The sequence below is a fragment of the Glycine max genome, chromosome 6 (assembly GCF_000004515.6).
Source record: "Glycine max cultivar Williams 82 chromosome 6, Glycine_max_v4.0, whole genome shotgun sequence".
In the NCBI taxonomy this organism is placed as follows: domain Eukaryota; kingdom Viridiplantae; phylum Streptophyta; class Magnoliopsida; order Fabales; family Fabaceae; genus Glycine; species Glycine max.
Genome location: NC_038242.2, coordinates 16,598,043 through 16,610,741, shown reverse-complemented (window position 1 = coordinate 16,610,741; position 12,699 = coordinate 16,598,043). Strand labels below are relative to the sequence as shown.

General features: G+C 25.4%; 1 pseudogene; it reads left to right on the top strand.

Moving 5' to 3' along the window:
• Positions 1–2,989: 2,989 nt before the first annotated feature.
• Positions 2,990–4,555, top strand: LOC100801205 (CENP-B homolog protein 2-like; annotated as a pseudogene).
• Positions 4,556–12,699: the final 8,144 nt, after the last annotated feature.

Below are 12,699 nucleotides of genomic sequence, written 5' to 3'. Positions count from 1 at the left end.
AAGATCTGATATAAAGGTAATTTGTATAAATGTTACAACTTCTAAATTGAAAGATCTGTTATAACTTTTTTTTTAATTGAAGTTGTAGATTTTTTCGGAGCTAAATGGTAGTATATTTTTTAAATTGTCGCATATTTTTTTTAGTACTTCTAAGTCGTTTACAGTTTCTTTTTATTAGAACTTCTATTTTTTTGTTTTTTTAAATTCTAAATATTTTTTTAATTTAATTATTTAATATATAAATGTTTTTTTACTTTTTTAGTTTTATTTAATATTTTGTATATATTTTTATATGGTTTTATTTAATATTTTATATATTTTTGAATATTGTTTTATTTAATATATTTGCTAAACTTTTTAAAATGGTTTTATTTAAATTTTCTGTTATTTTATTTTATATATTTTCTATATTTAATTTTTTTTCATATTATCTATATTTTTATATTGTTTTATTTAATATATTTTCTATATTGAATTTTTTTTATATTTTTTTTACTAATGTTAAGGATTTTTATTAGTTTTGTAAATTAAAAAAATTATGTTAAAGACTTAAATTAAGAATTGTGATTAATGGTGTTGATGATCAGAATAATACTGTAAATTAAGAATTTTTTATTATTATTTTAGTTTAAGCCTTTTATATTATTTTTTTAATTTACACAACAAATAAAAATTCTCAACATTAGTAAAAAATATAAAAAATATTAAATAAAGAAAAATATTTAAACCAATATATAAAAAATATAGATAATATGAAAAAATTAAATATAAAAACTATATTAAATAAAATAACATATGAAAATTTTAAATAGATATAGAAAATATATTAGTAAAACAATATTAAAAAAATTCATAAAATATTAAATAAAATAATATTCAAAAAATATATAAAACATTAAATAAAATCATATAATATATATAATATTAAATAAAACTAAAAAATATTTATTTATTAAATAATGAAATTAAAAAAAATTTATTTACAATTAAAAAAATAGAAGTCATAACAACTTCTAAAATAAAGTAAACGACTTAGAAGTGGTGAAAAAAGAAAAAACTCCCTGTTACTTAGAATTCATAAATTCTTTAAAAAAAAACTAAAATCATTACAAAATTATGACTTCAGTTATAAAAAATTAATAACTGATATTACCACTTTTAATTAAAAGTGATAACATTTATTATTATTTATCTTAAAATAAATAATAATTTAAAATTAATCTTCCATTAGTAAATTTGAAAAAAAAAATACATATATTTAATCAATTGGCCGAATAAAGACAGAGGAAGAGTGAGACAAACTGGTTCATGGAGACGTGTGTGTTTGGTAGGCTGCAGCAAATGGCAAGTGTCGAACCCAACATCACATGATTTTTGTCCGCTTCTTACCTCCAACAACGTACTGTTCGTACTGTTCCGTGATACCCGCTTCAGGCATTTAATTTGATTTGCATTTTATCAACATAAAATATTTTTTGATTAATTTACAAATGAGATAAGTTGTAAGAATTTTTATGACTTTTAGTATGAAATTATAAAAAAAAATTCATGCTTTCAGTTTATTTATAATAAAGTTGTAAAAAATTCAACGATTAAGAATTAATTTATATAAAAGTTGTAAATTTTTTTAGATTTCAAAGTCGTGATTAATTTTTTAAAAATTAATTTTAAATGACTTTAATTATAATTAATGATTAAGAATAAAAAATAAAAGTGATTGGATGATCAAAGAATTAATCATTTTAATTTAAATTATTATTTAAACAATTTTAAAGTCATAAATTATAAAAAATATTAACTATAACTATTTTTAATTTTAAGAGAATTAAACAATGAAATATATGATTATAACTAAAACGATTTTAAAGTCATTCAAAATTCATTTAAAAAAAATTAATCACAATTTTAAAGTAGTGAAGTTGGTGAGTCCTATGATGGACAAGTATCTCATTAGAGGACTTAGCTATTAGTTAATATCCTTTTTGAAAATTTATGACTTTATATAAATAATTAAAAAAAATAAGATTGTTAAGATTTTTTACGACTTTATTATTTTTTTATGATTTCATATGAAATCTTAAAAATTACTATGACTTATTCTCGTTTAAAGATTAATTTAAAAAATATTTTCATTTGGTAAATTTCAAATGAAATTATCCCTTTTGGTCAAAACCTGCATTTCATCTCATTTTTTTTTTGTTTAAATGTATTTTTAATTCCTTTTAAGTTAGTGGTCTATCATTTTTAATTTTTTGAATTAAAATTTATATTTTTAAATATCTCGAATTCGTAAAATATATATTTAATTCCTCTTGCAATAAAATAAATTATCACAAATACACTTCCAAATGGACAAAATTCAATCACAAGAAATTTTAAAAATTATAAACTTAAGACTAAAAAAAATATAAATTTTAATTTAAAAGACTAATAAAGATAACGAGATGATCGATGAGTCAACTCATTTTATCTAATTCTAATGTAATTTGATGAAAGAAGTTCCATCTTTTCACGAATTTGTTTTTGGTGAAATGCTTTCATTGTTTGATTAATGATGATGAAAATATTAGTTACTTATTAATTATTTTGACAAAATACCTATTAATTTCTTATCACCAAAAAGGTTCACTTGCTGATTTTATAGATGACAGTTAAAATTCTATAAATTAATAATGTCAGGATCGGAGAAATTTATTAATTTATTAATAAATTAATAATTATTAATTTAAAGAGTTTTTAAGTAATTATACTGTATATACCAAACAAAAAGACAAATTAGTCTATGCATCTTAGAATTACGTTGCAGCGAATCTTGGGACTCAACGTAAATTAGTAACTACTGTGTTCATATGCATTGGAAATCAATAATGACTTTTGAAGTACAGTAAATGTAAACAAGAGGAACAAATGTGTTCAATGTATTCTTAAACAAGTTTAACATATATAAATTACATAAATGTGTTAGAGTATTCAAACCATATCTCACAAGATGGCTTCTCATCTAAAAGGTGTTGCAAAATCAACTATGTCAGATCAAATACGTAAAGAGTTGTGTGGGTACAAGAGAGATAATCCTGCAAGCACACAAAAAGACTTGTAGAGATGGCTTGAGGGAAAATTTGAGTTGAAAGTTAGTCAAGGAACAATATCAAACACACTTAAGCGGTCAAATGACTATCTCTCTACTGAAATAGAAAAGGGAAGAGCAGAGATCAAAAGACACAAACCAGCAAAATATCCTGACATGGAAAAGGTTGTTTATGAGTGGTTTCTCTAGCATCAAGAACATGTGAATATCACAGGAGAATTAATTTTGCATAAGGCAAGAGATACAATGAAACTCGTGTACCCTCATGATGATTCAGATTTTAACTTCTCTATAGGATGGCTTGAGAAATTCAAGCACTGACATGACATAAAGTCATTTCGTCGTTTTGGCGAGAGTGGGTCTGTTGATGTACAAGACATGGAGTAGAAATTGGTATCGATTCGGGAGAAAATTGATCAGTTCCCTATGAAAGATGTTTTCAATATGGATGAAACTGGGTTGTTTTATAGGCTACAAGCTGATCATTCACTGGCAACAAAACAACTTGAAGGAAGAAAACAAGATAAAGAAAGGTCGACGGTAGTTATTTGTTGTAATGAAGATGGCTCTGAAAAAATCCCTCTATGGATTATTGGGAAATACGAAAAGCCTCGTTGCTTCAAGAATGTCAACATGAATAGCTTGGATTGTCAGTATCAAGCTAACAAAAAAGCATGGATGACTAGTGTGCTTTTTGATGAATATGTTCGTTCATTTGACCAAATGATGCATGGTAGAAGAGTTCTACTTGTGGTGGATAATTGTCCGGCACATCCAAGAAATATTGAAGGGCTAAGAAACGTTGAGTTGTTCTTCTTGCCACCCAACATGACATCAAAGATTCAACCTTGCGATGCTGGGATAATAAGAGTTTTCAAGATGCATTACCGTAGAAGGTTTTATCGCAAAATATTGGAAGGTTATGAGGTGAGACAATCTGATCCAAGGAAGATAAATGTCCTTGATGCTATCAATTTGACAATCCCAGCTTGGACGATAGATGTTCGAAAAGAAACAATAATGAATTATTTTTGACATTGTAAAATTTGTTCAACTAGTGACGTTACAAGAAATTTGGATGAATCCACTTTTTATGAAGAAACTCAAGACCTCGAGACTATGATCAATAAATGTGGCTATCGTAATAAGATGGATATCGACAATCTAATGAACTACCCAGGTGAAAATGAAGCATGTTCGGAGGTTCAGAGTTTAGAAGATATTGTGGGTACTATCATTGAGAACAATGCAGAGGATGACGACGAAGATGATACGGTGTCTTTGGAACCTGTTACGCGAAAGGAAGCACTTATGACGTCGAACACTCTTCACAACTTTATGATACAATACAAAAATACAACACCTGAGCTATTAAATGCAATAAGAAAAGTTAGAGATGAACTCCGAATAAACTTGAACTTTAAAGGAAAACAGACAATTATTGAATCATATTTCAATAGAGTGTAATATATTGTTTCTATGAATTATTAATTTATGATTTTCTTAGGACCAAAAATTATAAAGGAATCTCACGAAAAATTATTATCTTATTATTTTATAGAATTTTTCAATTTTTTACATTGACCCAAATTGGGACTGAACGAATTTATTATTTTAGAGAGTTTATTAATTATCGACTATTAATTTAAAGAATTTCTATACTATGTTGTAGGTATTTTTGAAACTGGAAAGGACCTTGCCGGTTAGTGGCTTCTTCAATGCCTTTTAACTTTTATATATAAAAACACCTTTTAAATTTTAATTATTTCATTTCATTGCTTAATGATTTGATGAATCATCCATTGTGGACTGCTCATGTGAGCCACTTGTAGAGATTTTGCTTTAACTGTCACCGAATGTAACATGTTGATTTGCTTCTTGTCGTGGGAGTCACTTTTAAAATTCGGAAAAGATATTCTTTTGAATAATTTTGTAGTTTTGTTAATGAAGCTTTCAAATAGTTAACACACATATATAATTCTATGTTTTATGTATATGTTATTTGTAAATAAAATAGAATTATTAGACATGAAGTTAAAGCATTGCTAACATGATAGAATAAAATCCTTTTATTATTATTTTTAAAACAAGAATAAATTAATTTTGTTTTCACTTCTTATAATCATTTTTAGAACAAATCAAGATTTTCAATATTATACCGTAATACTTACTGTAACATTTTTTTCAAGATTTATATTTTTTTATCAATTTATCCCCATCCAAAGCTTTCAAATTTTAGGACAGATTCAAATAAAAAAAATTCAAACATGATTTCTTAATATGAAATTTGTTCAAACCACCTTTTAAACATAGAAGTTGATCTAATAAGTATACGAAATAATTATTAATTTATGTTAATTTTATAATACCTTTTAAAAACCTTTTGTTAATTATTAATTTATCAATAAAAAATGTAAATTTGTAATATCTTTTTGCTCTCTTCTTACTTTAACTATCAAATTGATTTTATAATTCATGATAATTTGTGTAAAAATGTGACAATTAAGATCGAATTTAAAACTTCATGCAATTATCCCAAAATCTCACCATTAGGCCTGTAATGAGTTATAATTTTCATATAATAACTAATTCAAACAACAAATGTTTTGTTCATGTTTAATTATAAGACTCTTTTAATTAATTTATATCTCTTGATAAAAATAATTAATTTAATTAATTATATTAAATTTATCATTTAATTGTATTATTATTTTAAAATTATTTTTTTAATCTTTTTATTCATTCAATTATTTCTTATTAATGTTTTAAAAAATAATTAAATAAGAATATGTACGAAAAAACAATTAAGACATTTAAAAATTCAAAAAAAACTTATAAAAACAAATGAATAATTTAAAAAAAAATCTTATAATTAAAGAAAAAATATACACTTGCATTAAATTAGACAGCTGAACAATAAGAACTGTGGAGATAGAAAATATAAAGACAGGAAAAAATAAAGTTGAGAGACAGCAAGGTTTGTATTCCACTAGTTGTTTATGTCTGCAATGAACAAAAATGGAGGCGTATTTTCATAAAATGACAAAATATGGTCATGTAATTCTTCACCTTATCTGTCATAATAATTGGAATGAATTCCATCAAACAATTAATGCTAGCCATCGCTACCACACCGCCAGCTTACAGCTATGTGATGCTTACCAAATTGATATAATTTTTTATTATTCCTGAGAATTAAAGTTAATATAAAAAATTTATAATAATTTATGTACCCTAATAGATTAATAGCGTTAAATTTCCTTAATGTTATAAAATATTTTTAATGTTATTAAAATAGTTTTATTTTTAGAAAAATATCAACGGGATATTTATTTTCTTAGTGATCTAGAATAATTAAAATGTTTGTGGCAGTCTATAAACCACCAATAAATAATAAAAAATCTAATTCAATTGATTAAATAAATAAATTACTGTAAATCTTCTATATCTATCTTAAATTCTTATGAAAAAAAATCACCAAAAGTAAACCGGACTCATTAAATGTAAGTATGTAACTTACTTTTATATTAATATTTTTTCCCCAAAAATTACACTAATTTAATAATTTAGAAAGCAAACTATTTCTTTAACAACAGTAAGTTTAATAATCTCACTTTCTCTCCCCCTCCCTGTACAGAGAAAGAGTAGTAACCAAGAGAAGCAAATGATAATTGTTTAGTCTTACACAAATAATTCGCAAAAAAGTAAAATGCAGTTGAGATTAACTTATCCGTACCTAAAGATTAATTGTATCGAAAATTTTGACTATCCCATATTTTCAGTAAAAAACTTAATATTTAGGATAAATAGTCAAGTTTATTTTTAAAAGTAAAATGCAGATATAAATTAATTTTTGAAAGATAAAAATTATAAATTTATTTTTTATGTGGAAAAAATATAATAAATTAGTTCTATAATTAAATTTATGAGATCATTTTGTCATTATGTTATAATGTTTAAGGATTAATTTGATTATAAATTATATTTTTGGGGATTAATTTGACCTTAAATTATAAAATTTAAAAATTAATTTATCATTAAATTATCTATTTGACTAATTTATCATATTTTTTATATATTCAATAATTAAATTTTAACTTAATATTTTTGATAGAGCGTCTCATATTTTCATAAAGGAATTTGACTATTTACTTTAATATTTAACTAAAACTAGTAAAAGAACAAGTGCACAGCATAAGCATTGAGAGAAATTGGAAAGATAAAAAAAAAAAAAAAAAAGCAAAGCCCGTTTTCAATAAACAAAAAAAAGTGAGAATTTAGTTAAGTGACACGTGCAACAATATTTAGTGATTGGACAGATTTATAAATACTACTATTGATTATTTTTCACAATATATATAAGATTTAATGGTTGAACTTATTTTTTATTGTATCATTTGACACGTGTTTGTATGCAAGTATAAAATTCATTTGAGTGTGGGTGCAATGCTAGAAACTTCATCTGATTGGACAAAAATATTGATTCTATCATATTTTCTTAATAATTTGAGGATATTTAGGAATAGTGTAAATTACTAAATTCAAATGGTTACTTCTTTTTAATAGTACTAATAAATTATGTATCATATTATATTTTTTTTAAAAAAATTAAAATATATTCCAAGTCTCTTTTTTTAGCTTTTATTTATGAGTAGTTTCTATGTTTGGATTCTCCTAAAATTGAATATTAGTTTCATAATTATTCGTATACAGATACATAATAAAAGCAAAAAGGAACTACTCGTAAATAAAAGCAAAACGCAGGCTACAAAGTGAATTTTAAGGGAATCCAAACATGATAAAAAATTAAGTTTGAGGTTTCAAAAATTTGTTTGAGGTTCCCAAACTAGTAACCAAACATATCTTTGGATTGACTAATAATGATCTTGATGTATATGAGTTATAAATTTTTGTAATATTTTGTTTTATAAAAAAAATCTAATATTATGATTCATGATATTTAAGTTCATTAATAATATAATTAATTGTTTAGAGGTTTTGAATATTATTCTAGGTCAAAAAAAGTGAGTCTAATTCATAGGCTCATAAAGATACTTAGGATTAAAAAATAACATGGTTAAGTTTTCTTTATCATCATGACATTCAACTGGTGTTTAGGATATGACTATTAAAATCTTAAAATTTGAAACATATGATGAGATGAAAGAATACTTAACTTCACAATTTCAATGGGCTAATAATGATATAATATTATGATTCATTTGATGATATTTAACTTCATTAATAATATAATTAATTGTTTATAGACTTCAAAAGTTATTCTAGGTTAAAAAAAATGAGTCTAACTACTAGGCTTATAATGAAAGGTACTTAGGATTAACAAATACCGTGGTTAAGTCCTCTTTATCGTCATGACATTCAGCTGGTGTTTAGGATTTGATTACTCAAAATCCTAAAATTTGAAACATATGATGAGATGAAAGAAGACTTAACTTCACAATTTTGATGGGCTAATAATGATCGAATATTATAATTCATTTGATGATACTTAAGTTTATTAAAAATATAATTAATTGTTTATAGGCTTTGAACGTTATTCTAGGTAAAAAAAAGTGAGTCTAACTATTAGGCTCATAATAAAAGGTACTTAGGATTAACAAATAACGTAGTTAAGTCCCCTTTATCGTCATGACATTCAATTGTTGTTTAGGATATGACTACTAAAAATCCTAAAATTTAAAACATATGATGAGACCAATGAAGACTTAGCTTCACAATTTCATTGAGCTAATAATGATCTAATATTATGATTCATTTAATGATACTTAAGTTCATTAATAATATAATTAATTGTTTATAGGCTTTGAATGCTATTCTAGGTTAAAAAAAGTGAATCTAACTACTAGGCTCATACTGAAAGGTACTTAGGATTAACAAATACCGTGGTTAAGTCCTCTTTACCGTGGTTAAGTCCTCTTTATCGTTATAACATTCAACTCGTGTTTAAGATATGACTACTTGAAAATCCTAAAATTTGAAACATATGATGAGACGAAAGAAGACTTAACTTCACAATTTTGATGGACTAATAATGATCTAATATTATAATTCATTTGATGATACTTAAGTTTATTAATAATATAATTAATTGTTTATAGGTTTTGAACGTTATTCTAGGTAAAAAAAGTGAATCTAACTATTAGGCTCATAATAAAAGATACTTATGATTAACAAATAACATGATTAAGTCTCCTTTATCATCATGATATTTAACTGGTGTTTAGGATATGACTACTAAAAATCCTAAAATTTAAAACATATGATGAGATGAAAGAAGACTTTAGTTTCACAATTTTGATGACTCATGCAACACAAGTAATTTTGAATTTCCATGGTCACAATAGAAGTAATTTTGATACATTTGATTTTCAATAAGTAAGTGATCATAAATATTATCGGTTTTCTAAATTCATAAAGTATATATTTTATGCATATTTTTTCCTTACATGAGCTTTCATTGTTCCGATTTGACCATGTGATTGGCATTATTGTCATTCATCAAGCACACAACTCTAACCCTGAAAAGTTTTATTCTCAAACCCTTATTGTACAGCGGTGGTTATGAGTGTGGTTGGGAGAAAATTTTGGTCCAGATGAAGAGATGAAGTCAGGTCACATCAATTTTTGGTAGAGAGTCAATTTAAGTTGTCATTAGGTCACAAAAGAAAAGCCATTTGAAAAAAAAATCATCAAAAAACCATTAAAGGTATAATAAAAAAAATGGAAATGGAAGTTAAAAACATAAAGCTTAAGTGGAGTTGGTGATTTTGAATTTGCAGTAAAAAAAAGATGACTTTGAATTTCACTTATTACTAGGAAAAAAAAATTTAATGTATGAATTTTATAATGGTTCTTTAAAAATCGATTTAATACATAAGGAAGAGATATTTTTGTAATATTGTGATGAATATTCTGCATCAGTTGCCTTAACATTGATTTAGAAAATATGATCTACACTTATTGTTCTAAGAATTGGTGTAGAAATAACTTTCTATATTAGTTCTAATTATAATTAAGGTAACTAGTATAGAATGTGGATTTTCTTGTACGAAGAGCCGATCTAGAAACATGAGTAAAATGTTGATTCCTTTTCAAGTTGTGAAATTTCCATATTAAACTTTTTGGATTAATTGTAATAATAACTGATGTAATAAGTGACCATTTCCATTCGTACAATTGATGTAGTATGTTGACACCTTTTCAGTCACACACTCATAACTTAGTTACACTCAAATTTTCAAACTCTCATTCTCTAGTTTTAAGATATCTCGAGAAAAAGATAATCAGACTAAAGTAACCCTTAATATGTCTCTTATATAAATATGACTTTAGTCTAAATTTTCTTATTATATGTATCTCCTTTTCGTTTTCTAAATCTTCCTCTCTCGTTTTCATTTTCGTTCTTTAACAATGTTTTTGTCTTTCATTCAAATCCTAGCCTTACGAGTTAATGCTCTCTCTCCTAATATCTATCTCAATCATATTTTAAGAATTAAACCTTGTTATCTCTCTCTTAAAGGTGGCAAGTCAGAGTAATGTTTGAAGGCTCATGAAGGAATAATATTAACAATGTTCGTGGGCACATGAAGGTAATGTTTGAACACTGTCCTTATGAACTGTGTAACAATCAATGAACTTGGAAATTGTGTTATTGGACACAAGTACTGTTTAAATTTGAGACTTCATATATGCCATAACAACTAAGGAAAGTTTGTGTACAAAAAAAAGTTTCCATATGATAAATTGAGTTAGATTGCAAGAGTGCACCAAAGTCATATATATAATTGATGAATGGTTCTTGTACTATAGGATATTGATAAAAAAAAAATAGTAATGTCTAAGATAAACTTACTCAACTAAATTAATGTTATAAGTTCATTTCAATTGGTAGGACATGTAGATAAACAAATTTCCCTGCACACTTTTTGGTAAAACATAGAGTTGCTAACTTTGAAAATGAAAGTTTGCTCGTGTGTCCTCCCATTGAAATTAATCATTGGTCGACGGCCGTACGTAACCTATATTTTTCGGTCGTAGTTTGTTTTCTACTTTATTGTTTCTTTTTATTTTCTTACGTTACCAAAAACCAAAATATAAAACAAAGTGAGAAAGTATACAAAAGTGCAGCGGAATAGTCATTTCCCTTATGAAAAAAAAGATTTTTTTATTACTGGTAAATGAAAATGAAATTCACCAAAAAAAACATGCATCAATTATATGAAATTATTTCAATTTAACTCAAAGAAATAACTTTATTGTTTAAAATAATTTTATCCAGTTTAAAATTGTTTCCGGTAAAAAAAAGATATAGGATCTATTAAAAAAATGAAAATAAAATTTGGACTTTTGTACCACAAACGTGGTGCTTACTTTTTCGTTTAACATCCTTTCCATGCACTAAGGAATCTTTATACAGCAAAATCATTTCACTGTGGGAAAATCTCCACAAAAAAGGAAAAAAGATTGCTTTTGGCAAGTGGAATCGTGGGAGAGGGGGTGTTTCTTTTTCTTTTAAGTAAATCTCTATCAACTTTCATAATTCAGTTTTCCTTTACCACATATTATGAACCATGATATCATTTGTCGTATAATCTCTATACCTTTATTCCAACTTCGAAAGAGGAAAGGTGTGAGAACATAGCAAAAGTTAAAAAGATAATTTTCAGTGTCACAAAAACTATCGATATGGAGGAGAGGGATGAAAAGAACTTACTCATTGAATTGCCTAGAGAATGCCACAATTCTTTAGTTGAAATTAAAAATAACATGGCAGCATATATCAAACATATATATCCGTTGCATAAATATAATTGATAAATAATCATTTTAATTTTTGAATGTATAAATCAATAATTTTTGAAAGAACAAAAATTCTACTTCAATTCTTGAATATGTAAAAATGCAATAATTATCAAAATTATTACTTATTTACTTATTCAAAAACAAAGTAGTCATTTATGGAAATACTATATAACATGAATCATAAGTCACTCTATAAGAAAGGAAACATTATTCCTAGTCACAAAAAAGAAGAAAGAAAAGATGATTCCATCCAAAAAAGACAATCATACTTTTTGGACACGTGGTTGGTCATTGCAGGTTTTACAATTACATTATGTTACCACAGAATATTCTGCCAGCGAAGGACAGAGAATCGGGTTTCGGAAAGCACCAATACACTAGCTAGCATAGCACTGTGTGAATTAAGGTTAATAATTTAACAAAATGCAACGAATAAAAGAGAACCAATGATAAACGAGCAAATTAAATTATGAAATACTACAACCTCCACTTGTGAGATATATACATATATATTTTTTTTAAAATAAGTCTTGTCGTTAAATAAACTTTTTCAGGGATTCACTTTTATTTTTTGTGGCTGACATGCGTATCTGATTATTATTTTTTTCAGGGTGTGTGGCGCTGTTTTGTGCTTCATAATATATTAAATCCATAAATATATATGACAATAACGGTTACAGGAGAATATTACAAACCAAATATCACGACATAAAGGCCAAGACAAAATGACCAAGAAAAAGTCTGCAATGGGTCGAATGACCTCTTCGACAGATTGCCCAGCTGATGTC